This window comes from Malaya genurostris, chromosome 3 (assembly GCF_030247185.1).
Source record: "Malaya genurostris strain Urasoe2022 chromosome 3, Malgen_1.1, whole genome shotgun sequence".
Taxonomy (NCBI): Eukaryota; Metazoa; Arthropoda; class Insecta; order Diptera; family Culicidae; genus Malaya; species Malaya genurostris.
The window spans coordinates 249,428,137-249,452,104 of NC_080572.1; the positions used below are offsets into that span (position 1 = coordinate 249,428,137).

Sequence of the window (23,968 nt, forward strand, 5' to 3'; positions counted from 1 at the left end):
TAGATTTTTGCGCCGACTACATATTTTTGGAAAAATGACCTGGCAACGCAGATAGGTACCACCCTTTTTTCTTAGTGTGAACAGTGCGGTTTTAACTTTATATTACTATCGTTAAAACATGTTATTTTCGGCCAGTGTGAACATAGTATAAGTTTGTGTAAATCGGTTTAGTGGTCTTTGTAAAAATTGTGTGCATATTTTTGTTACATACACAGACATTTTGCGATCCCGACGAACTGAGTCGAATGGTATGTGACATTCGGTCGTACGGGCCTTGATTTAAGTATCGGTTTCCACGGTGATTGCAAAAGCTTTCTCCATGAGAAAGGCAAAAACTGCTCAAACAAAAATTTGTGAATGAAAAATTTTGTTCCACTTATTAGAATAATTGGAAAGGCTGTACAGACTTTGAGGAGTAGTTGAGAATGGATTTTTTAAATAAACCTGTTAATTGCTTTGCGAAAGAATGGAGGTGCTGAAAAATGCCAAACTTCGGTCCTTGTTTTCATCATAAACGTCATTATTTTATTAAGCACTTTATATCCTATTACACTCATCAATCCGTTACTCCGGAACCAAAACTCGGATCCAGAAAAAAATCAATTGCACTGACTTTGTCTGTATGATCGTTCGTAAAGACGAGCTAAGTCGAAAGGTAAAGAATATGTATTCATCGTAATCCCGTATCCTTTCTGTACAAGAAAGGTAAAAAAAAGATAATTTTACTCTACAATACTCACGCAAAAATTCACACGGGTTTGAACCCATTTTCGAAAGATTGTTTCCTTTCTCCACTCTAGACAAATCGTCATGCGAACACTAGGCCACCGCCAAGGCCAAACATAATATTAATTTATTGTTATTTGTTCACTTCGGAGCCCACCATCCTTCCCTGTAATGACATACAACGTGATGATTTCCGAGTCACGATTTCTTTGTAATACAATTCGCTATTTTTATTTGATCAATACCAAACCCCTCGGATAGTCCACGGTGGCCACTAGGCTGTCAACTTTTAATGGATGAATTTTGTACTCGCAATCTAATGTGGTTCTCATCGTTCCTTCGTCCGATCGACCCAGCATTAGGGTAATTTGCATTACCTTCCCCTTTACGACATGGCACATGGGGTATCCGTTGATTCGAATCGGATACCACAAGCAAATTGAGATCAAAGTTCTTGTAGGTACAGAGGTGGTGGTCGCGGGTGGCAACATTTTCCCACAGTCATCTTACCACTGGTTACTGGCCCGGGAGGTGCGGGCACGTTGGTTGCACGAACAGGTGCTTAGTTCACTTTCACAGTAGAATCAACCTGCATTCGAGGTTGATAAGTAGATTCGCGTCCAGCAACGTTGGACTTCTACGTGAAGCAAAAGCGAGAGTCCATTAATTTCCAGATTCTATGATTGAAAAATTCTGGTTTGATGAGCGAATCGGCGTCATGACATGATTCTCAAATTGATGCCGTTTTTTCAAATAATAAAAAAATCAACTAGTCATATTACAACATTTCTATTGTTTTGTGCTAGAGTGCCACACCACGCAATTCCAATTAAGATGGAAAATATTCTACAATACAGTGCGAGGGCATTTACAACAAAGTTACTATGCAATTATGTACCCGTTGGCTTCGCGACGAGGGTGCTGTAGATGAGACATAATCGTTTTTGCCAACCATTCGCAATGGTGGTGGAGCCATTTTTCTTCAGATCTTCGAAAGATCGAGACTGCGTGATTGCCGCATTTCGGCACATGATTTTGTGCCACCACCGGTGAGGTGCCATATCTGGGTTTGAAGTTTTCCACAGCTGGCCCGTGTTGAGCTTTGTTTACTGCATGTCCATATATTTGAGGTACGTTTGTATGTTAACTACACATGCACGACGAAAGAAAGAAAAATGGTGCTTGCTGGAGTGCATCGAACGGTGACGAATTTGATTTCATCAAGTAGTAACAAAAAAAGAAGGGAGCTATATGAAGCACGTTCTAACTCAAAAGTTTCCAAAGGTAACGCTAGAATGCTGATGCTTAGATGTTGGCCTACGAACGAGCGAGCAATCACTATTATGGGGAACAACCTGCCTAGCGAGGTGAACGCCTAAATACGCTTGGTTCCGTCGGGGCAGAATCTGTTACAGTTGAGTTTTTTTTTATTTCGGAAACTCCTCGAAGCGCAAACGGGCACCGATTGTGGATTGTGAGGTGAAAGCAACCGTTACACCTCCGTGTGCACAGTATTAATGGGTGTGGGTTCATCTTCCGGAGTCGTAAGAACTGCGTTGCGCGATTCGGTCGAGAGGCGGTCAGCTGGAAAAGTGTATATCATTATTGCGCCAAATAAAGACCTTGACTGGATCGGATTACGATCGAAATTGGTACGTTCGTGAATCCGATTATCGGTGATGTATGATTCTTTGCGGGTGGCAGTGAAGGGTTAGTGTTTACCCAAATGACAAGTTTCCTTGGCTTTCAGAAGAAAAACCTAATATTTTTCCTATAAGATTGGTGGTGCACTTATATAGGTTCTACCTTGTATCTGTCATCGTAAGATTCATTAGGCGCTGTTCTCCTTCGGAGTTTGTTTGTTTTTCTGCCATGATGATCGTTCAAGGATAACCGATCAACTAATATGATCTATAAAGTTTTGAGCTTTTTGCGATTTATTTTAGTTTATTGGCTGTTATTATTGCTGATCAGTCCACCGTGTCGAAAAATAACTAGCTCGCCGTCAAAATTTCCTGTTGTTAATTTATAGAATAAAATCGAGCTTTGCTATGATTTTCCAGTAAATTTAGTCGCCCCTGACGGTGCGCCATTTATAGATGCCTTTCCTAACGCTTTCTTGTAATTGTCATGGTTATTCTAATACCCTGGACCCTCAATTTACGCGCAAAGTCGGGGGTGCGTAAATTTAATTTCGCGTAAATCAAATAATAATAAATGAGTAAATAATGAGCAATATTTAAAACAATTAACTTAAATGTACGTTTCTGTTGAACTGCTACATCCGACCTGACGGTTCAACATAAACCGTTAGGCAGACGTTAAGGTTTGCAAAACACTTTTTTGATACTACACCTAAGTGTAATATTAAAACTGACGTCTCAGACGAAACGAGTTTCGGCTTGCTAGCCGTACAGATTATGGTAAGTTTAAGGGGCAAAAGGTTTTTAATCCCCTAATTTATGCTAAGTGCACATAACAATTTTTACTCAAATTCACGTTTCGTCTTATGTCGTTTTTCATTGAGAACACTGGAGTGTTTTACTCGATTCGTGCAGTCGAGCAATCAAAACAGGTGCACTGTTTTTCATTGATTTGCACCGCACGAAAAAGATGCACTCTCGGGGCAATTCGCGGGCAACTATTTTGCACTCGTTTCCTTTTCCGAACAGCAAGTGTGCAAGCCTAATTTAACAAAACCTTTTTATTGATCGGCTGTCAGGGCAAACCACTGGTATCGAGCGAGTGGAATCAATGAAAAACGACATTAGACTCATCAGGGCGTAGTAGTCTAAGTCTAAGGCGAAACGTAAATTTAAATAAAAATAGTTATGTACACCTAGCATAAATTAGGGGGTAAAAACCTTTTGCTAATTGAACTTACCATTTAAAACATTCCTAATTGAGTCCTACACTAAAAAAAATCGGGTCTTCTTAAAGTCGATTTAGAAACAAATGGCATTCTCGAGTTGGATGAAACTGTATTTTAAAACAACTAATTTTTTCCATCAATTTTTTTAAAGGCTTTAGTCAAAAGACAAATCCTACAAAAAAGTGCAAGTGATTTTAACTAAATTAGTCACATTTTCGAATAAAAATATTGAAAACATCACTAATGGAGTCCTACACTGAAAAAAAAAACGGTTTAATCCATCTAGTGGTATAATGGTGCCTTTTTCTTATTAAAAAAAACTATCGAATCTTGAACGAAAGCAGGAAAGTTTTTTTTATTTATATCGTTTTTTTATACCCGGCTTTAACCTTTTGGTCATTCGTCGGATAGTCAGGAGAATTCATTTGAGTATAACCTATTCAACTTGTTGACAGTGGTAATCAAAATTTTTAATACCTTTTCCGTTTTTCGCATCGTCGCTGTTAAAGGAAAAAGTTTAAGCTCTCATCATTTTGCAAATCCGGATGCAATTGAGGAGTTTTGTATATAATCATGAGACCAATCATTTAAGTTTAGGAAAATCGGCTCAGTCATCTCTGAGAAATCGAAGTGAGTTCCATTTTTGAATATTTGACCCCTATTTCCGGTACTTCTGGAACCGGAAATTGAGGACTGATATAATTGAAGTGAATTTATTTAAACATTTGTCAATAAGATCTACTTCTCATTTTCATTTTATCCTGTATATTACAGCAGAAATTTCCCGAAATACTACAATTTAAAAAAGTTTAGAAAATAGTTTTGAAGATTTCTGTTTTATAATACTGCCACATTGATATACTACAAAAAAATTCTTGGAACTGCCATTTTTACACTAAGCACCCTACCTCCGGCAGCAGGGGTTTAGGCCGAATGAAAATTGGAAGTTTGTGGAAATCGGTTCAGGCATCTCCGAGAAAAGTGAGTGACATATTTTTTCACATTTTTAAGGCATTTTTTCCACATTTTTGGTGCATATCACCCTGCAATTCCGGAACCGGAAGTTGGATCCAAATGAAATTGTGGAACTTTGTATTGAATCATGAGACCTTTAATTTGAATCTAAGTTTGTGAAAATCGGTTCTGCCATCTCCGAGGAAAGTGAGTGACATTATTTTCATGATTTTGGTACATATCATCGTGTAGTTCCGGAACCGGAATTCGGATCCAAATGAAATTCAGAAAAAAGGCCATGAGACCTTTTATTTGAATCTAAGTTTGTGAAAATCGGTTGAGCCATCTCCGAGAAAAGTGAGTGACAATATTTGTCACAAACACACACACATATATACACTCACATACATTTGCTCAGTTCGTCTAGCTGAGTCGAATGGTATATGAATGGTATTTTACAGTGATCGTATAGTATAGCCATTCTATATGAGAAAGGCAAAAACACCTTTCAAATTATTTTTTTTACACTAATCAATTTGTGAAAATCGGTTCAGTCATTTCTGAGAAAAAATAGTGCAAACATTTTAATTTTCTCACATATGTCACTCTGTAGTTCCGGAACCGAAAGTTGAATTCAAATGAAATTTAGTAGCTTTGTATAGGACCTTAAGACCTTCCAATTGAATCTCAGTTTGTGAGAAACGGTCCATCCATCACTGAAAGAAGAGAGTGCACATATTTTAATTTTTTGGCACATATCAACTTGTAATCCTGGAACCGGAAGTCGGATTTGAATAAAACTCAAGAACTTTGCATAGGACCACGAGACCTTTCGTCTGAGAACAGAAGTTTGTGAAAATCAGTTTAGCCATCTCAGACATTTGCTGATCTCGACGAACTGATTCGAATGGTATGTGACACTCGGCCCACCGGGGCTCGGTTTTCGCAGTAATAGCGTAACTTTTCTATATGAGAATGACAAAAAGGATTTTGAAAAGTTGAGATCGATACATAAAAACCAGCCTTTCTCATATAACTCATAACATCATAAATATTACTGTGGAATTCGCAAAAACAACTGTTCATTGAATAGAAATAGAAAAGTTTGTTCGGACTTGCAAATCCTGTTTACCCTGTAGTTCCGGAAATCGGAAGTAGTATCCACAACAAATTTAGTAATTCCGTATGAAACTGTAAGACTTTTCCTTTGAATCTATAAGTTTGTGAAAATCGATTTAGCCATCTCCGTGAAAAGAGAGTGAGATCTTTTTTGCATTTTTTTATCACTATTTCCAATTCTTCCGAAACCGGATTCAGATGACCGGTATAGTCGAAGTTGGTTTGTTTTCCAGCAACAAATATGAACTAAAAATAGAAGCAGTTTTGAACCTAGTTGAACCTACACTTACTATTTCATGCTCTATTTCGATCGAATCAAATTAACGAAATCTAACAAACGAAGCGAATCTGCGTTTCTGTTACTTTTGCATTTTTAAGTCAAGCTAAGCCGTCTGAATTAGCAGCATAAAACATGTAGTAGAATTATTATTATTATTGTTATAATTGACATCACTACACCACCGTATTACTGCACTACTGGCTGTGAAAATTGCATTTACGTCGCGAAGTTTGAAATTTCGATGTATATTTATTGTTTCAAATAATTTTCAATTCATTGACATTTTTTTATTCTTTCGGTCGCACTTATCATAAAATAGCTAAAATTTTTATCAACCGCAGCACCGTCTTATACCAATATCACACATCAGTAGTAGACATCCGTAACCGTTTCGTTTTCTTCATAGCGTTTACGAAATAGAACAGAGCACGCGCACGTTCGTTTTGTGTTTTCTTCTTCTACGTTGGACGTACCGGTGTTGTACATTTTGTCGTTCTATATGGCGGTTTGAAAATTTCGATACTCACCGCACTGTAACTGCGAAACCGAAAGTCTGATCCGGATGAAATTTCACAGTGGCTTTAAAGACAATATGAGCTTTAATTCAAATCAAGATTTGAGAAAATCGGAAGTGAGCTCTAGTTTTGAAAGTTTTTCTTCACTACTTTCGGTTGAGATCGATACATAAAAACCAGCCTTTCTCATATAACTCATAACATCATAAATATTACTGTGGAATTCGCAAAAACAACTGTTCATTGAATAGAAATAGAAAAGTTTGTTCGGACTTGCAAATCCTGTTTACCCTGTAGTTCCGGAAATCGGAAGTAGTATCCACAACAAATTTAGTAATTCCGTATGAAACTGTAAGACTTTTCCTTTGAATCTATAAGTTTGTGAAAATCGATTTAGCCATCTCCGTGAAAAGAGAGTGAGATCTTTTTTGCATTTTTTTATCACTATTTCCAATTCTTCCGAAACCGGATTCAGATGACCGGTATAGTCGAAGTTGGTTTGTTTTCCAGCAACAAATATGAACTAAAAATAGAAGCAGTTTTGAACCTAGTTGAACCTACACTTACTATTTCATGCTCTATTTCGATCGAATCAAATTAACGAAATCTAACAAACGAAGCGAATCTGCGTTTCTGTTACTTTTGCATTTTTAAGTCAAGCTAAGCCGTCTGAATTAGCAGCATAAAACATGTAGTAGAATTATTATTATTATTGTTATAATTGACATCACTACACCACCGTATTACTGCACTACTGGCTGTGAAAATTGCATTTACGTCGCGAAGTTTGAAATTTCGATGTATATTTATTGTTTCAAATAATTTTCAATTCATTGACATTTTTTTATTCTTTCGGTCGCACTTATCATAAAATAGCTAAAATTTTTATCAACCGCAGCACCGTCTTATACCAATATCACACATCAGTAGTAGACATCCGTAACCGTTTCGTTTTCTTCATAGCGTTTACGAAATAGAACAGAGCACGCGCACGTTCGTTTTGTGTTTTCTTCTTCTACGTTGGACGTACCGGTGTTGTACATTTTGTCGTTCTATATGGCGGTTTGAAAATTTCGATACTCACCGCACTGTAACTGCGAAACCGAAAGTCTGATCCGGATGAAATTTCACAGTGGCTTTAAAGACAATATGAGCTTTAATTCAAATCAAGATTTGAGAAAATCGGAAGTGAGCTCTAGTTTTGAAAGTTTTTCTTCACTACTTTCGGTTGAGATCGATACATAAAAACCAGCCTTTCTCATATAACTCATAACATCATAAATATTACTGTGGAATTCGCAAAAACAACTGTTCATTGAATAGAAATAGAAAAGTTTGTTCGGACTTGCAAATCCTGTTTACCCTGTAGTTCCGGAAATCGGAAGTAGTATCCACAACAAATTTAGTAATTCCGTATGAAACTGTAAGACTTTTCCTTTGAATCTATAAGTTTGTGAAAATCGATTTAGCCATCTCCGTGAAAAGAGAGTGAGATCTTTTTTGCATTTTTTTATCACTATTTCCAATTCTTCCGAAACCGGATTCAGATGACCGGTATAGTCGAAGTTGGTTTGTTTTCCAGCAACAAATATGAACTAAAAATAGAAGCAGTTTTGAACCTAGTTGAACCTACACTTACTATTTCATGCTCTATTTCGATCGAATCAAATTAACGAAATCTAACAAACGAAGCGAATCTGCGTTTCTGTTACTTTTGCATTTTTAAGTCAAGCTAAGCCGTCTGAATTAGCAGCATAAAACATGTAGTAGAATTATTATTATTATTGTTATAATTGACATCACTACACCACCGTATTACTGCACTACTGGCTGTGAAAATTGCATTTACGTCGCGAAGTTTGAAATTTCGATGTATATTTATTGTTTCAAATAATTTTCAATTCATTGACATTTTTTTATTCTTTCGGTCGCACTTATCATAAAATAGCTAAAATTTTTATCAACCGCAGCACCGTCTTATACCAATATCACACATCAGTAGTAGACATCCGTAACCGTTTCGTTTTCTTCATAGCGTTTACGAAATAGAACAGAGCACGCGCACGTTCGTTTTGTGTTTTCTTCTTCTACGTTGGACGTACCGGTGTTGTACATTTTGTCGTTCTATATGGCGGTTTGAAAATTTCGATACTCACCGCACTGTAACTGCGAAACCGAAAGTCTGATCCGGATGAAATTTCACAGTGGCTTTAAAGACAATATGAGCTTTAATTCAAATCAAGATTTGAGAAAATCGGAAGTGAGCTCTAGTTTTGAAAGTTTTTCTTCACTACTTTCGGTGCGTCCGAGACAGGAAAAGGGGGGACCAGTTGTGTCGAATTAAGTTCTTATGTCCACAAAGTTCTTCGAACTAGATGAATTTATTTTAATTTATGGGATTTGTACCTGTTTTTGACTATCGTTCGTGAAAAAAATACTCATGAAATTGGTAATTTTTCACTTATCACGCTTTGTTCTGGAACCGGAATTTGAATCTGGATAAAATGTTCTAGAAATTTTTAGGAAACTATATGGCCTTTCATTCGAATCTAAGTTTTTGAAAATCGGTTAATCCGTTTCCGAGAAAATTGACTGCACTTTTCTCTCTAATTTTTACATATGTAACTCCGGAACCGGAATTCGGATCCAAATGAAATATAATAGCAGGTTATGGGAACATAAAACCTTTCATTTGAATCCAAGTTTGTGGAAATTAATTCAGGCATTTTAGAGAAAAGTGAGCGCATATTTTTGTTACATACATACACACATTTGATATTTGCTCAGCTCGTCGAGCTGAGTCGAATGGTATATAAAATTCGGCCCTATTTTCCCCAAAATTGGTAATCAGTTTCAATACATTGCAAGATGAAAAAGTGGCGATATCGTAACCAATGAGGTTCAACCGAGGTGCGATTATTGCTAGTTGAAAGAAAGATGAAAAATTTTTAGGGGAAAAAAATTTCTAACTAAAACCAATACAACCAGAACATTTTGTGAAATCTCCTCAAAAGTTGAGTTAATTGGTTTGGAATATTTCATTGAAATAAAAAATTACGTAATTTGTAAATTGAATATTGATTTTTAAAATCTGATTCTTTCCGTTTATGACTAATTGTGTAGAAAACTCTTGCTTTTTTGTACGATTTGTCATTTTTTTAGTGTAGCCTTCTGGAAAAAATGGTAAAATAGTATAAAATGACAGTCAACTTTGGAAAAACAAAGTAGACAGAGTATCGTTTTGTGACAAAGTCCACAAGCCCAGAAAGTTTTTTTTGTCAAAAATCGAATATAATTTTCTTCTGAATATACAATCACTCAAACACTGCTTCAACTTCTCGACGCCGTGAAGGCTTTGTCCTTTGCCTTGAAATTGGCTTCACATTCAGCAATTGCTTCTTCACTTGAGTTCAATTTCTTATCGGTTAGATTTTTATTAGAAATCAATGAATAGGCAGTAGTTACTGGGGGTCAGATGTGAACTATACAGTGGATGAGGAAACAATTCCAAGTGTAATTTGTTCAATTTAATCATCGTTGAAACCGACTTGTGAATCGGTACATTGCCCGATCAGATGGTAATAACAGAATTATAACAATTTTTGAAATATTTTTGGCTGGTAAACTGTTAAAATAACAAAAATTATAACAAAAAAGACTCTAGCGGGAACAAAATCGTAACAGATTTTGGAACATTTGTATCACAATCATTATTGAATTTGATATAACTACAGAAGTCCGAAAGCAGAAATTTATAACAATAGTTGTAAACAATTAGATAACAAATTTAACACTGAAAAACTATATCCCAGCTAACTTTTAGCATCGTTTCAATCCAAAATTGTTGAATAATTTTGTTTATTAAAGAAATAATTTATTTAGTGATCTAATTTCTTCTTTTAGATTTTTGAAATTCTGATCATTATATTTCGATGTAAAGCTTCATTTTTTCCAATTAATGAGCTTCATCATGAGTTTTGCAAATGAAAATAAAACATTATAACTGATTTTGTTATTATATTGTTATTATAAGTTTTAACTTTCAACTATTTTCATTCGTTAAATATCTCAAAATAACACAAATTGTTATACATATCAACTGTTGATATACTTGTGTAATGATTTTGTTATGCGCATCTGATCGGGTGTCTTGCTGTTTTATTCTTCGACTTATTAGATCGTTTTTTTTTCTTTGGCATATGAGTTCTACCTTGATTTTTGCATTCAAATTATCTAAAAACGCTATGTAGTATTCGCTAGTGATTGTTTTTCCTTCCTCAAGATAGTCGATAAAGATTATACCATGTGTATCTCAAAATACTGAAGCCATAACCTTCCAAGCTGACTGTAGTACTTTTGGACGCTTCGGACGTGGTTCATCGGCTGTAGTCCACTCAGATGATGATCGTTTTGATTCTGAAGTGAAGTGATGGATCCATGTTTCATCCATTTTGACATATTGACACAAAAAAATCTGATTCATTACTTGTAAACATGTCCAAACACTACTCTGAATCATCAACACGTTGATGTTTCGGTCGACTGTGAGTAAACGCGGCACTCACTTTGAAAAGAGCTTTCTCATGGTCAAATGTTCATGCATGTTTCTAAACACAGTGCCTTCTGATATCTTTATGGCCTCAGTTATCTCACACAATTTCCATTTACGATTAGATAAAACCAATTTGTGGACATTTTTATATGCCATTTGATCTGATAATTCAAACTCTCGATATCTGAAAGTGATTCGTTCGAACTGCCAAAGGCGTCATCGAAAGCTTTGCTGAGCATGTTGGCACGTAAATGATTTCAATATTTTAAATCTGTAAAATTGCTGTCGTCATTTACTCGAGGCAATGTCCAGTAGATAAAGGCAACGACAATTCTTATACAGAATTCATGACACTATACGTATTCAAATTGTCTTGGCGCTCGAAATCAGTTTCAGTTGCCAAAATCTGATTGTTATGAGTGAGAAGCAAACAATAAAGAGAATTTTCTTTGCAGGCTTTTACATCAGTTAGTTTACAGTTTTTTTTTCTCCACTGGATGGGACGGATACAGGATGTGTCTTTCTACAAGTCCACGTTACATGGCAAGTACACGTGATTTTCTTCGATTTGTCGAAATATACACAATCCACAACTGTGCGATTGAAATCGGGCTTACCTCGGAACTGGTGGTGTGCGAACATGTTTTCAAGTGCAATGAATTGGAATCCAGACGCGGGGTATAATGGCGGGGAAGTTGCGCAAACTGCAAGCATAAAGTTTTACTGCGAAATATCACTTGTTTGTATGCGCTTGGCGAAATTATATTGTGCTTTATGATGTATTTGGGCAGAATAGATTTAGAAGTTCGATAACCGATGGCAAATCTTTGTTTTATCAAGGGATAAATTAATTTCCTCATGTTGATGGTATATTCAGCAATAAAGACAAAATTACATGTAGTTTCATTTGCAACTTGTTAATCGTTATCGTAAAGATGTGCACTGTGAAGAACAGTTTGGTTCTAATCGATAAAGCCGGACAATGACTCCATCAGTGCGTCACGAATGTCCGTGTCATCAATTCAAATAATTCAACGATTTCGAACTGTTTAATGAGATGAGTTCTACGCTTGCTGAATTAAACTAGTTAGCCCAGGGGCATCCGATGGCTACAAAAGATAAATAAATTTGAATTTAACGACTTGTGTTCGTTTTGTTCTTTGCATCCATTTCTAGTGGAAGAACAAGAAACGTTGCAACGTTTTGTATTTTTAACTGATTTTGGGGAAACACAGGAATCAGAGAATACGCTATAACCGTCACAATTTTATTACACATAGTTCTACTCAAAAACCCCAAAAGCGGTACGGTTTGGGCTGTGTCTGTTCCAGAACTTCTTCTGTTGCTATCTGTACGCCGTGAGGTTGATACATGTATTGAATTTATAATGAAACAGGAATGCGCATTGCAGACAGTCGACGGTTAGAGGAAAAGTTCAAACTATAGTAAGTCTCTAATATTGTCAGATAAAATGTGTTGTGCTAATTCCACTTAAGAAGCGACTCTAGTAATAATAATTTAATTTTTTTTGTAAAAAACAAATTATCGTTAAATTATTTTACTAGATTGTTGAAAATTACGATGCGATAACAAATTCCCTAAAGCGCTTCCGCTTAGCTCCAAACACCGTTGGTAGGAGGATCTGTCTGCAAACTTGTGTTCTCGCATTTATTCTAGCTCGCATGACACTGGAAAGGAAGAATAAGAAGAAGAAGAAGGGAAAAACCTCATCTTCTCCGGCACACAGCAGGAAGTTATATTCAGCGAAAAGACTAATAGAAAAAGTGTTGACACTATGTACTGGTTCAATCTTTTCGGGAGCAGGAAATGATGATTTTATTAGCTTCGTTCAACATTTCGTTTCCGTTTAGTATACGAACAAGAACTTCTTTGGTGCACCAGTTCGATGACAATCCTTTGGTTCACCCCGAGGTCTATCGGTTGTGCTTGATTCGGTGGATTTTTTTTTACTGTGCACACCAAGAAAACTTTCTGTTGACACCACCTTTGTCGGCACTTCTCACTTCACCTCTCCGGTAGCCTGTCTGCTGGCTGCCCGTCTATGTATTCTAGCCAGTCAGCTGAAAAAGGACGATGCTAACTGGAAGAAACTACTGGTCCTCGAACAGTGAACAGTGTGCCGTGTCGTAACGACTGGAATGGTTCGGTTGGGCGCAACCTAGCCCAACCGTAGAGTACGAATCAAGTCGAACCAAGTCCAGAACCATAACCAACCATTGCTGGAATGATCGAAAGAAATACCCAGCAGAGATAGTTCCGTTTGGGGCAATGCTTTTTGTCTGTCTGTTAAATGCTGCCTCGGTTCGCTTCGGATGGCAAGTAGAGCGATTATTGCGAACTGATGTCACATCATAACACGTTATGATTGTGTGAAAAATATCGGCTGGGAATTGTTTTTGGATTACAGTCTTTTTCTTTTTTTTTTTTTCTAGTGGCATATTTCCGTAGAATGGAATGATAGAAAGGCTGGAATAGCTAGGAAAATTGGGATTACAGAGCAGATAGTTGGATGGTATGTTTAGCGATAGAATAACTCGTAAACTGTCATGTGCTGGTGATATTTTGGCACAAGGCAACGAGGCAATTTGACATGAGTTTTTCTTAGAAAATACAGGGTGGGCCATTTGAAGTAGAAGCATTTTAATTTATTTTCATTTCGAATATAATTTGTTTTGGTTCATGCAGATATTCGTATGTTGTCTTTGATTTGAGCGATGGTTCTAGGCTTATCATCGTATACCTGAGATTTCAAATAGCACCACAATAAAAACAGTCTGGTGGCGTCAAATCGGGTGATCTCGGGTGCCAATCAAAATCACCGGTTTTCGACCAGTGACTTCTCTGGGGAACAATGGTCGTAACTAATCGATTGTTTGTCGAGCTGTATGGCATGTTGCACCGTCCTGTTGAAACCAGTAACCATTCAAACCATTTTCACGAACAATGAGCACAATAAAATCACTTAATCGATCACAATTAACAGTTTTCGTTGCTCCGTCATTGTCTTAGACAAAATAGGGCCAATCTAAACTGTAATGTTTAGGTCACATAGAGGCTGTTCCTCAATTAATGGAGTGTTTTTCAGTGGCATGGAATCGACGATTTTGTAGTATTACTTGCAGGATAAAAGTCAATTTTCCTGGCATTAAAACACATGCATTTGTAATGCACACATGCACATACTACATGGAATGAGAGGTCCCGGGCCTAACAAAGAAAAAGTCGATTTTTTACCGTGAAAACTGTTTTATTCTTCAGTATAATCTCCATCTAGAGCGACACTTGATACATCGGTCCTCAAACATTTTGATGCTCTTTGAAAAAAAAGATTCGTCAAGACCTTCTAATAGGTTTTCCTTTCTGCAATGACCTCAGCATTCGACGAAAATTCTTTTCCTGGAGAAACCTTTTCAGGTTTGGAAATAGATAATAGTCGCTGAGGGCCAGGTCTGGAGAATATGGGGGATGATGGACCAATATGCACTGCAAATTATTCAATTTCACCGTTGCTTTTATGCTTGAATGCGCTGGTTCGTCTTTTTCCATAGCTTGATGAAAACTAGAACTCATCTGACACGATCTGCTGTCACTCAAAAACTAGTGGATAGATTGTCATGAACTTTGGTATTGGGTATCTAGAGCCTTTTGCTCAACAAAAATATACACGGTTCGGCCCAGGACTTTTTATTCCATGTAGTAGCTGCATGTGCCATGATCGAAGTAGAAAAAAGTTGGTGCCGGAGAGATCGAATTGATTGGCTCGGTCTGATGCGGGGCAACCTTTAATCCACCTTTCTCATAGTACTGCATGAGGCTTCAAAAATTTCGTTTTTTGCTTCGTCGCTATAAGACGGAATAAATCGGAATTTTTTACCACTATTTGAGGTACTAACGAATCCGGGAACAAAGAGCCAATATAGCCGAAATCGGTTCATTTAGTGATCTATGAGCATAAACTACAAATTGATGTTGTTGCATTTAAACGACATATTACGTTTTTTGTATCGACGCTTAAAATACCGGTTTGAGTCTAAATTTGTGAAAATCGGTCCAGACGTCCCAGAGTAATTGAAATGATTCCCGTTTAGAAACCCGCTTAACCCGAAGACAGTTTTCTATCAATAAACCAGATCAGCGAAATAGAAGAATTATACGGCTAGTTGAACGTTTTTTAAGTGTCTTGTAGAGAAGCTCGCTCTTGAAATTACAATACTTATAATTAACAGATGTAAACTTATCAACTCAAAATTTCCTTTACGAATAACAGTACTAATTACTCTAACAAGTAATTTTGGAATACAAGAATTTCTAAACTTCAAACAATAGACGAAATGGCACAGTATTTTTCGGAGCAATTGCAATATATTTCTGCGGTATCTCAGCGGAGTCCTAACCGATTTTGAATGTGGTTTTTTGGAACATACTTACCGAAATCGACACTGGATATATGAGATAAGTTTCAAACGTATTGACTGATGTGTCTTCCAAAAAGATGACTACCGTCCGGTTTTTTTTGTTTCGGAAACGGTTTGCTGCGAAAGAAAATCAATTTCCAAACTTCAAATTCACACAGTTCATGGAATTGGTAATGAAGTATTCAAATGTTGGGAGATTTCTCAGGGTAAATTTGAGAATATTGTTTTCTTTAGGCAAAAAGGCATGTCGTGTGTCAATTTATCATTGTATCTTCCTGGAAAAAAATATTCTGTAAACTCAGCAATTGCTTCAAAAGTGTTACCAATCGAAAAGAATTTTTTGTTATTGGTTTGCTGAATTTAAACATGGACGTACAGACTCCGATGATGGTGAACATTCTTGTCGTCCAATTAGGGTGATTACTCCAGCAAACACAAAAAAGTCCTAAAATTGGTTATATCTAATCGTAGATAAAAAATGTCTCGAGAGGGCTGAGGCCGTAAATATAGCAGAAGGCAGTGCGCTTACAATTATGCGTGAACATTTGACCATGAAAAACCTTTTTCCGGAATGGGTACCGCTACTCATAGTCGATCAAAAACTACTACGTGTTGATGATGCAGACTACTGTTTGTCCATGTTAACAAATAATGAATCAGATTTTTGCGTCGATATGTGACAATGGATGAAACATGGATCCATTACTTCTCTCCGAAATCAAAACGATCATCATCTGAGTGAACCACGTCCGAAGCATCCAAAGGCATTACATTCAGCTGGGATGGTTATGGCTACAGTATTTTGGGATGCACATAGTATAATCTTCATCGACTATCTTGAGAATGAGAAAACAATCAATGGCGAATATTTCATAGCTTTTAAAGATCGCTTGAATGTAAAAAACAAGGAGAAACGATCTCATATGTCGAAGAAAAAAAACTGTTTCTCCAAGACAATGTACCGATTTACAAGTCGATGGCAACGGTGGTTAAATTGTTCGAATTACTCTTCCAATTACTTCATCATCCACCGTATAGTCCAGATCTGGCTCCCAGTGACTACTGGTTATTCGTTGATCTCAGAAAAGTGCTCGCCGGTAAGAAATTCAACTCATATTATGTGAAATCTATTTTGAGCTTGAGCTTGAGCTTGAGCGACCACCCCTGGTTGCTACTCCGTTACTGATAGGAATTAGCTGAAATTGTACAGGGAGTTTTTAGATGATCCGACCTGGGACTGGTAAATCATCCTTCAATGTACATCTTCTGGTAATCCCAGGAATCATTGATCAGTACCGGCGCCGGCCAGGCCCGAACGTAGATCGTCTAAGGAATGGGAAGGGATGTTAGTCCAACATTTGTTGTTACTAGAGGCCGTATATTCTACTGCGCACTCCACAAGTGTCACGGAAGAAGGATATTTGTTAGTAAAAGTTTCAGTATTGGTATTATTCGCGCGCGACTCAGTATGTTCCGATTTCAAGATGCTCGGATGCACCACTAAACTCACTGACTTCCCGAGTGAACGTTTCAACAATATCCTATATTGAAGTCCCGGGAAGTCTTGATTCACAGCTCTTATTCGAGGAAACTGAAGAAAAATTTGCAATACTATCGCGTAAAGAATAAAAACTTCCCTATTTTTTTATAAATGAAACTACGTGATACAAAATAAACGAGCAAATAGAATTTAGACAAAAAAGTTGATTCATTGCATTGAAATATTCTAAACAGTTATTATAAAATCATTTTAAATCACCAAACAAAGATCAACAGATTTCACACGCGTCTTGATTCTTTATTATTTTCTCTTTATTGTTTTAATTATTTATTAAAATTATTAATTGGTTATATTGGTTGATCTGGACAGCCGACTACTGAGAAAAATATTAATTTACTGTTTGAAATGTTAATATCAAGTGTTTTTTATTATGTATTCAATATACCGATATATGTTATCTCTGTTATTTACTTTGTAATATAAACGGATTTGCGCAATGGTTGATTTTTATCATTCATTTTATAATTCTGAAAGACAATCAATAACATGGAAGAAGAAATCATTCCTAATAAAACTTTTCTCCGAAGCTAGACGGAAATTGGTAGGTTGAATAAATAGATAATTTAGTAAAATAGAGTAATCAGAAGTGAAACATTGAAAATATCTGATAACTGAAAGGAAAAAGAAACTCCTGCAATTGTCGCCTTTTACGACATGGAAGCTGGAACCCAGTGGATCTATTCTTGGTTCATTTTTTTCCGCCGGATTCCACACGGCATTTAGGCTGGTACAGTCCGGAGAGAGCTAATAGGTACTATCAATCTCCTAGTGTACACCAGCCCTTCAAATTATGTGAAATCTATTTTGAGACAAAAGACAAATCCTTCTACAAGCACGGCACCGAGAAGTTAGAGATTCGTTGGAATGGTGATTATACTCTTGAAGGAGATTACATTGATAAAGAAAATCGAGTTCTAGTTATTCTTAGTTAGTCACACAACTTATTGAGTGATGTGTTTTTGTTAAATAAAATTTTTCTGAAATCTGCGGGAGGCATGCAATCAAATCGAATCGGTTTCTTCAGTACTAACCTCTGACTCATACAAATAATATTTCGTTTCGGGAAGCATTATGCGACCTTTAGCCTGTATGTTTCCCAAAACGTAGTCAAGTTAAAAAAATGTGGATCTTAACACTTTCTGCACAAATTTATGTGTAGGTTCACTAAAATGCCAAATGTTCTTATACATGCTGTTATGGGTTCTCAAAATCCAAACGTCTTCCGGTGAAATCTCGGTCTAAGTAAACTTAGAATGTAGCGATCGTTGTGATGCACAGAAATCAAGACTAGATTTAAACTTCGGAGAATTAATATCGCCGTTATTTATTTTCGTAACAAGAATAGCTTGCTGAAATATACTCAGGCACTGCTGATAACTTAAAGTCGGGTTCATTTCATACTACTTAGCATGTACGCACCAAATGTCCGAGATCATTAATACAAAGTTATATTTAATCGGAACATTTTATTTGAGGATATGATAATCGAGCATTTGTCACCGTTCCAGGTCACACGATTTACTTCAAAACACTAAAAACTAAATTTGGTTACGTTGAAAGGGAAAGGTATCCCCGATGCTTTGAATTTATCACCCTAACTTGAAATCATCAACAAATTTCAAGCGCGGACTATCCTAGTAGAGATTCAAGCCGTTGAAGTATAGGACGATAATCAGAAGTGCAAGAAGGTTACCTTGTGGTATCTCAGCGAGAAATTCTACGGTTACGCAGTAGTTTAACTTGATTAAAGAGGGACGGGCATAACATGATACATGGTAAAAGCACCACTATTCCCGTTGCCTACCTCGGTTCGATTCTCAATCCCGCAGGTAAGGTCAGGAAGTTTTTTGTTAACTGAGAAGCAAGTGAGTATAAGGCTAAAAACTGGATATAAATTAGGAACACTTGAACAAAAGACTGCGCGCTTAGAATCGTACTAAATTTTGCGAAGAAGTTTCCCAGTAACGATTCGTGCAATATTAATCTAAATATATCGCTATCGAATAAAAACTACCGCATCTCATTAATCGTAGTTCTAGGAGCTTTTCGGAACTTGATTTCATGGGAACAAGAAACTTATTGCTTGGTAGTGACATTTTGTGTCATTACGACATAAAGTCGTTATCAGCTTTGTTTTATTTTTTTCTGAATACTGGACGAAAATTAAAAAAGTGATAATTGTGACAAAGGAGTAGAAGGGAGATTTGGCAAAACGTTACGTCACGGAGGTTGTATTTTGCAGAGATTTGTGTGCAAATGAAGATTTCTAAAATAAGCTTCAGACATGTTTTAGTTGTAGATTTTTGAAAATCACGTATTTCGCTGTAATTTATCAAAATTTACAGGCTTTGGAAATCGCCGCGGTCTTCTGTGTTTTTGCTCACTAAAACAATTCCGCGCATCATTTTTTCTACAAAACTTGGCGGTCCTCAGACTTGTTCTCCAGTTTACAGACTTTTCAACCCTGCCTGAAGATATTTGAAAGTTTCACCTGGTCTCTCTGCTTACGTGTGAAAACGAAGTATCTTAACGCTTACACTATCTCTTTCAAATTAAAATCACAATACAACAATTATCCAATAAAATCTCGGCTCAAGCGAAAATAACCGATAACTTTGAATTTTAACCATATGTTTGAGTTTGATGCGATGTCCAATATTATGCAAAAAAGATTGAATATGATTGCAGCTACAACTTTTAGAAGAGAATAATTTTACATTTGCTAAATCTTATATATCTAAACAAATATTATCAGTATCTAACGGGGAAAACGAATCGGAAAATTGACATGTGAATGCAATTATGTAATGAAATCCGCGAAAATGTTACCGCAGATACGGGACTCGAACCCGTAGCTAACTCCTAATCGGGGAAATTGTTTTACCAATAACGTGAAAAGATAGACCAGTTGATTAGAAGAGCCAAGCATGCTTCGCTGAACCTGGTCACCACGGTATTCATTTTACAGTCCTGTATCTATGGAAACCAAATCCAACAGAACACACACTGATCGCAAATCTATTTCCGTCAATATGTGATAGCAGTAGTGATGATTGTGATCTCGAACACAATATATTGAAGATGATCAAACCTTCGATTGATTTTTAATGATTTGTGTTTTAGTCTTTGTTAAGACGTAGAGCCGTCTTGAGTTAGTATGAAATATATAACTAGTTTTAAATTATAAATTTAACTAATTTTAGTTTTAAATTTCAACAATTTTCCCTGTTAGGAGTAGGCTACGGGTTCGAGTCCCGTCTCTGCTATAATTTTTTTGCGGTTATCATTACGTAACTGTATTCGCATGTCAATTTTTAAATCTGTTTTCCCCGTTTGATAGTGATTATATTTAAAACTAGCTCAAGACGGTTCTACGTCTCAACAAAAACTAAAACACAAATCGTTAAACATCTTTGAAAACTCGATAATTTCAGCATGTTGCCAGTCTACGGTTGAAAGCCTCTCTAATAACTCCCATTGATTTCTCGGGAATAAACGGATTTTATTAGCATAGGTTTGAATGAAAGGTAGTTTATGAGGTAACTGCTATGGCTTCCGATCGAGCATTTACAACCTTCACCAAAGGCCGAAAGTTCCTGAAAATTTCCAAAATTTTAACACAGGTTAGGCTAAAACAAAGTTTAAATAAATTATATAATAATAAATTCCAGTTCAAGAGTTAAATACATGTGCTACGAAGAATAATGAGGTATAATTACACCAATAGGTGAATTAATGAATTTAATGTCACGCAGAATAGAACTAAATTATGACTCATCTATAAATGTTTCAGAAATACATGTATGAAATGATTCTAGTGAGATCAATTTGTAAAGGCAGCTGCCTAACTTTCCTAAATGTTTTGTGCTTTATAGCCCTGGTGACATTTTTGAGAAAGACTTGTCGGGAACTTGTTCAATGAGGTTCTTGTAAAACATAAAGAATGCATTCTAATGGACGACGAAACGTTCGTGAAGAAGGATTATGGGTAGCCTTCGGGACCATTGACCGTAGTGATGTTAATCGTAAGTTGAGAATCGTTCCTTTCGATAAATTCAGAAGAAAACTTTTGGTCTGGCAAGGTATTTGCAATTGCGGGCAAAGAACTCATTTTTTTGTAACTAACCTGTAAATTGATCTTAATCGAGAAATATTGGGCAAATGACAAACAGAAGATAAAGAAGAGTGGAATGGTGACTTGGGATGCGACAATGATGAAGAGATGTTGGAACACAATGGCCGCTCAGGTTCACCAACACAGTGTCCAAAGTATGACGAGTAAATAGTTTTTATTTCGAATAACAATTATAATTATTATTTATAAATATTTATCTTGAATGTCTCGGAGAAAAAAAAATTTAAAAGGGTGGATATTTTTTAGAAATAACACTGAAATCATTTCGTATTAAACCGAAATTTTCATCATCGTACATTTCTGTTCTGAAGTCAAATTACCATCTGCCGTAAATTCATCATCCTAGCTTAACTAGCGGCAGCACCTCTCTCGTTATCTAGTGCATCGCGCTGTTTCAGCAAATCAATCTTATATCATATTGAAATCCATGCCGGCTGAAATTTATACCCCACTTAACTGGTGTAGGCGCCCAGCAAATTAGCGACACACCAGTCGATTTCCTGGTACACATTTTCCCATAAACGATGTCACCTCTCGATTATCGAATAAACCGAGCCGTCGCTGCTTGGCACCCGGCACGCAGTGTCCAAACCACGAACACTAACTGACTGACTGACTGATGCAAATGTAGTGTACGAATGTGCATGCATGTTGACAAATCTAGTGCCATTGCGTGGCAAACCACGAGACGGTAATCCAATACACTTATTTTCACCATCCAGTCAATCAGCCTGATTCGGAGATCCGTTTTTTTCTGTCTTGCATTTGAACGCAAATGAAATGCTAAGCGAAGTTGATTCGATTTGAGGTTTGTTTGCTACCGTGGAGTTGCGAGACTTGGTTGATCGATCCTTAGATGTTGAACGGAAAAGTGAAATTCAATGGTGCTGCTTTTCCTCGGGGAAAGCTTAATAATAAGCAGATAATTTGACTACCGACTAGCCAGTCAATTGTTGCAGTAGGAATGGGTGAATAATATCACACAAAGAGATGAGTAACAGGTTCGGGCTTCGGATCCACGTTCCTTAAGGTATAATGCGTTAATAAACGATGGTGCAGACATGGGTAACTTGTCTGTAACGGATCGTGTGGTTGTCGCTTTGTTGTGTAGGAAGGATTTTTTTTTGTACCGAAAGCCTTGTTCGCAGCTAGTTGTACGACCGTCCAATTTTCCATATAACGTAACCGATTAGATCGGAGCGATTATGATCGCGTCGTCACTGACAGCGTTGTTGTCGCCAATCGCATTTATTTGTGCTGAGCTTAGCTAAACTGAGACAGTGGCTCGGCGGTTGTTGGTGCTCGATGGAAGCGCGCGAAATCGTTTGTTTCCATCGGCTTTGACTGCGAAGACTGCTGTCGGTTGCCAGTTCCATAGAAACACATTTCCGCATGCATAAGAAAAACCCTGCAGGGAAGCAACGACGGAGAAAGGGGTTTCACCGTGAAACAGATGCATGCGATCTGAGTCTGTGGCTACTCCTCCAGCTCCCTCCGGATCTAAAGGAAGTGGCATTTGGTTACGCTCGCGCCGCCTGCCCGACTTGGTGGTTTCGTTTGAAAGATTTGACTTACCGATCGCTCACTGGATCTTGGATGCCCGGCAGGAGTGACGCGGTTTTACGAAATGCCGTTTGCAGTAGCTGTGTGCAAAAATGCCGATTTGAATAATTTATTCGATTTGTAGTGTTGGCTTTTTCTTATAGAAGCTTGATTGATCGTCGGAGAAAGGTGTTAGTCGTGTGACTTGTTGAAAATGTTGTACAATTGTGTTACATGATACGGCCAATCGGGATGTTTGATGCTACCGGTACAATGCAGGAAACCGAAATGAAAGCCTGGGGTTAAGATTGAGATATTATAAAATATCAGGCATCAATCGAGGCTTGCAGTTGGAAATGTTCAGGTTTGTGAAATTCTATAAGTTGATTTTCGGGTCGAGTCTGTTTTGTTTTATTCAAATCCGCAAATCTTAGTTATGTTCTATTTTTTAGTTATTGAATTCTGTTTCTTAATCTGACGATCTCATCTCGAAATTAATTGAAATAACCTACAAGAAATTTTTTTGAGAAACGTTTTCATTACGTTATTTTCAGTACCTAAAGAGTGACAAATCGACTCTTTCATTCATTCGACAAGATGTTTTAGAAAGAGAAGAGTGGGTAATGTCAGAGACATAACAAGATGACGTGGCTACGAATTAAACTGACTATGGGAACTACCATGTAAAGTTTGCTTCATTTAGAATTGGAACAAACTTTTGCTCATATTGTAACGCTCCTGGTGGACGAATTTGGAAGTTCTTGGCGCCCACGTGTCGGGAATATAGTCAGCTTCAAGTATGATTTTTGACATTCCGTAAATCGACTGTACTTTGTAAACAATCAACATGGTCATTCGTAACCGAATGTTCGAAGTGAGCACACGCGTTTTTTTTAACAATCGACATCGGTAAGACGAAGGTGCCTATCACAGCAGAGGCTGTAGTATAGGCATTAAATAAAAGTGATAAAAAGTAGCATCCCCGCAAGTGAGTTCTGTCTGTGCACCGGTTTTGTATCGGTATCGACAGTAGACGCTATTGTGCTATCCTCGGGCAGCAGTTATTTCTATTGTTTGCTACCCGCATCGCAGCAGCCAAATCCTGAGTCAAGGTCACGCTGAAGCACAACGAAGGAGTGAAGGAGCAACTCACCTAACAGCTTACCGTGACATACTGTTAAGTATTTTCTCAAACTTTTTCTTTCAACTTTTACTATTCATATATTTTCTTTTCATTTTATTTCTTTCTTTCTCATTTCAAGTGCGGGAGACTTCT

At 37.0% G+C, this 23,968-nt stretch overlaps 1 protein-coding gene and 1 pseudogene across 4 annotated transcripts in view; both read left to right on the top strand.

The window, feature by feature from the left end:
• LOC131438628 (uncharacterized) overlaps positions 1-23,968 on the top strand; it is a 289,451-nt gene that overhangs the window by 22,539 nt on the left and 242,944 nt on the right. The gene's annotated exons all lie outside the window — the stretch shown is intronic.
• LOC131439717 (U4 spliceosomal RNA) lies at positions 9,332-9,446 on the top strand (annotated as a pseudogene).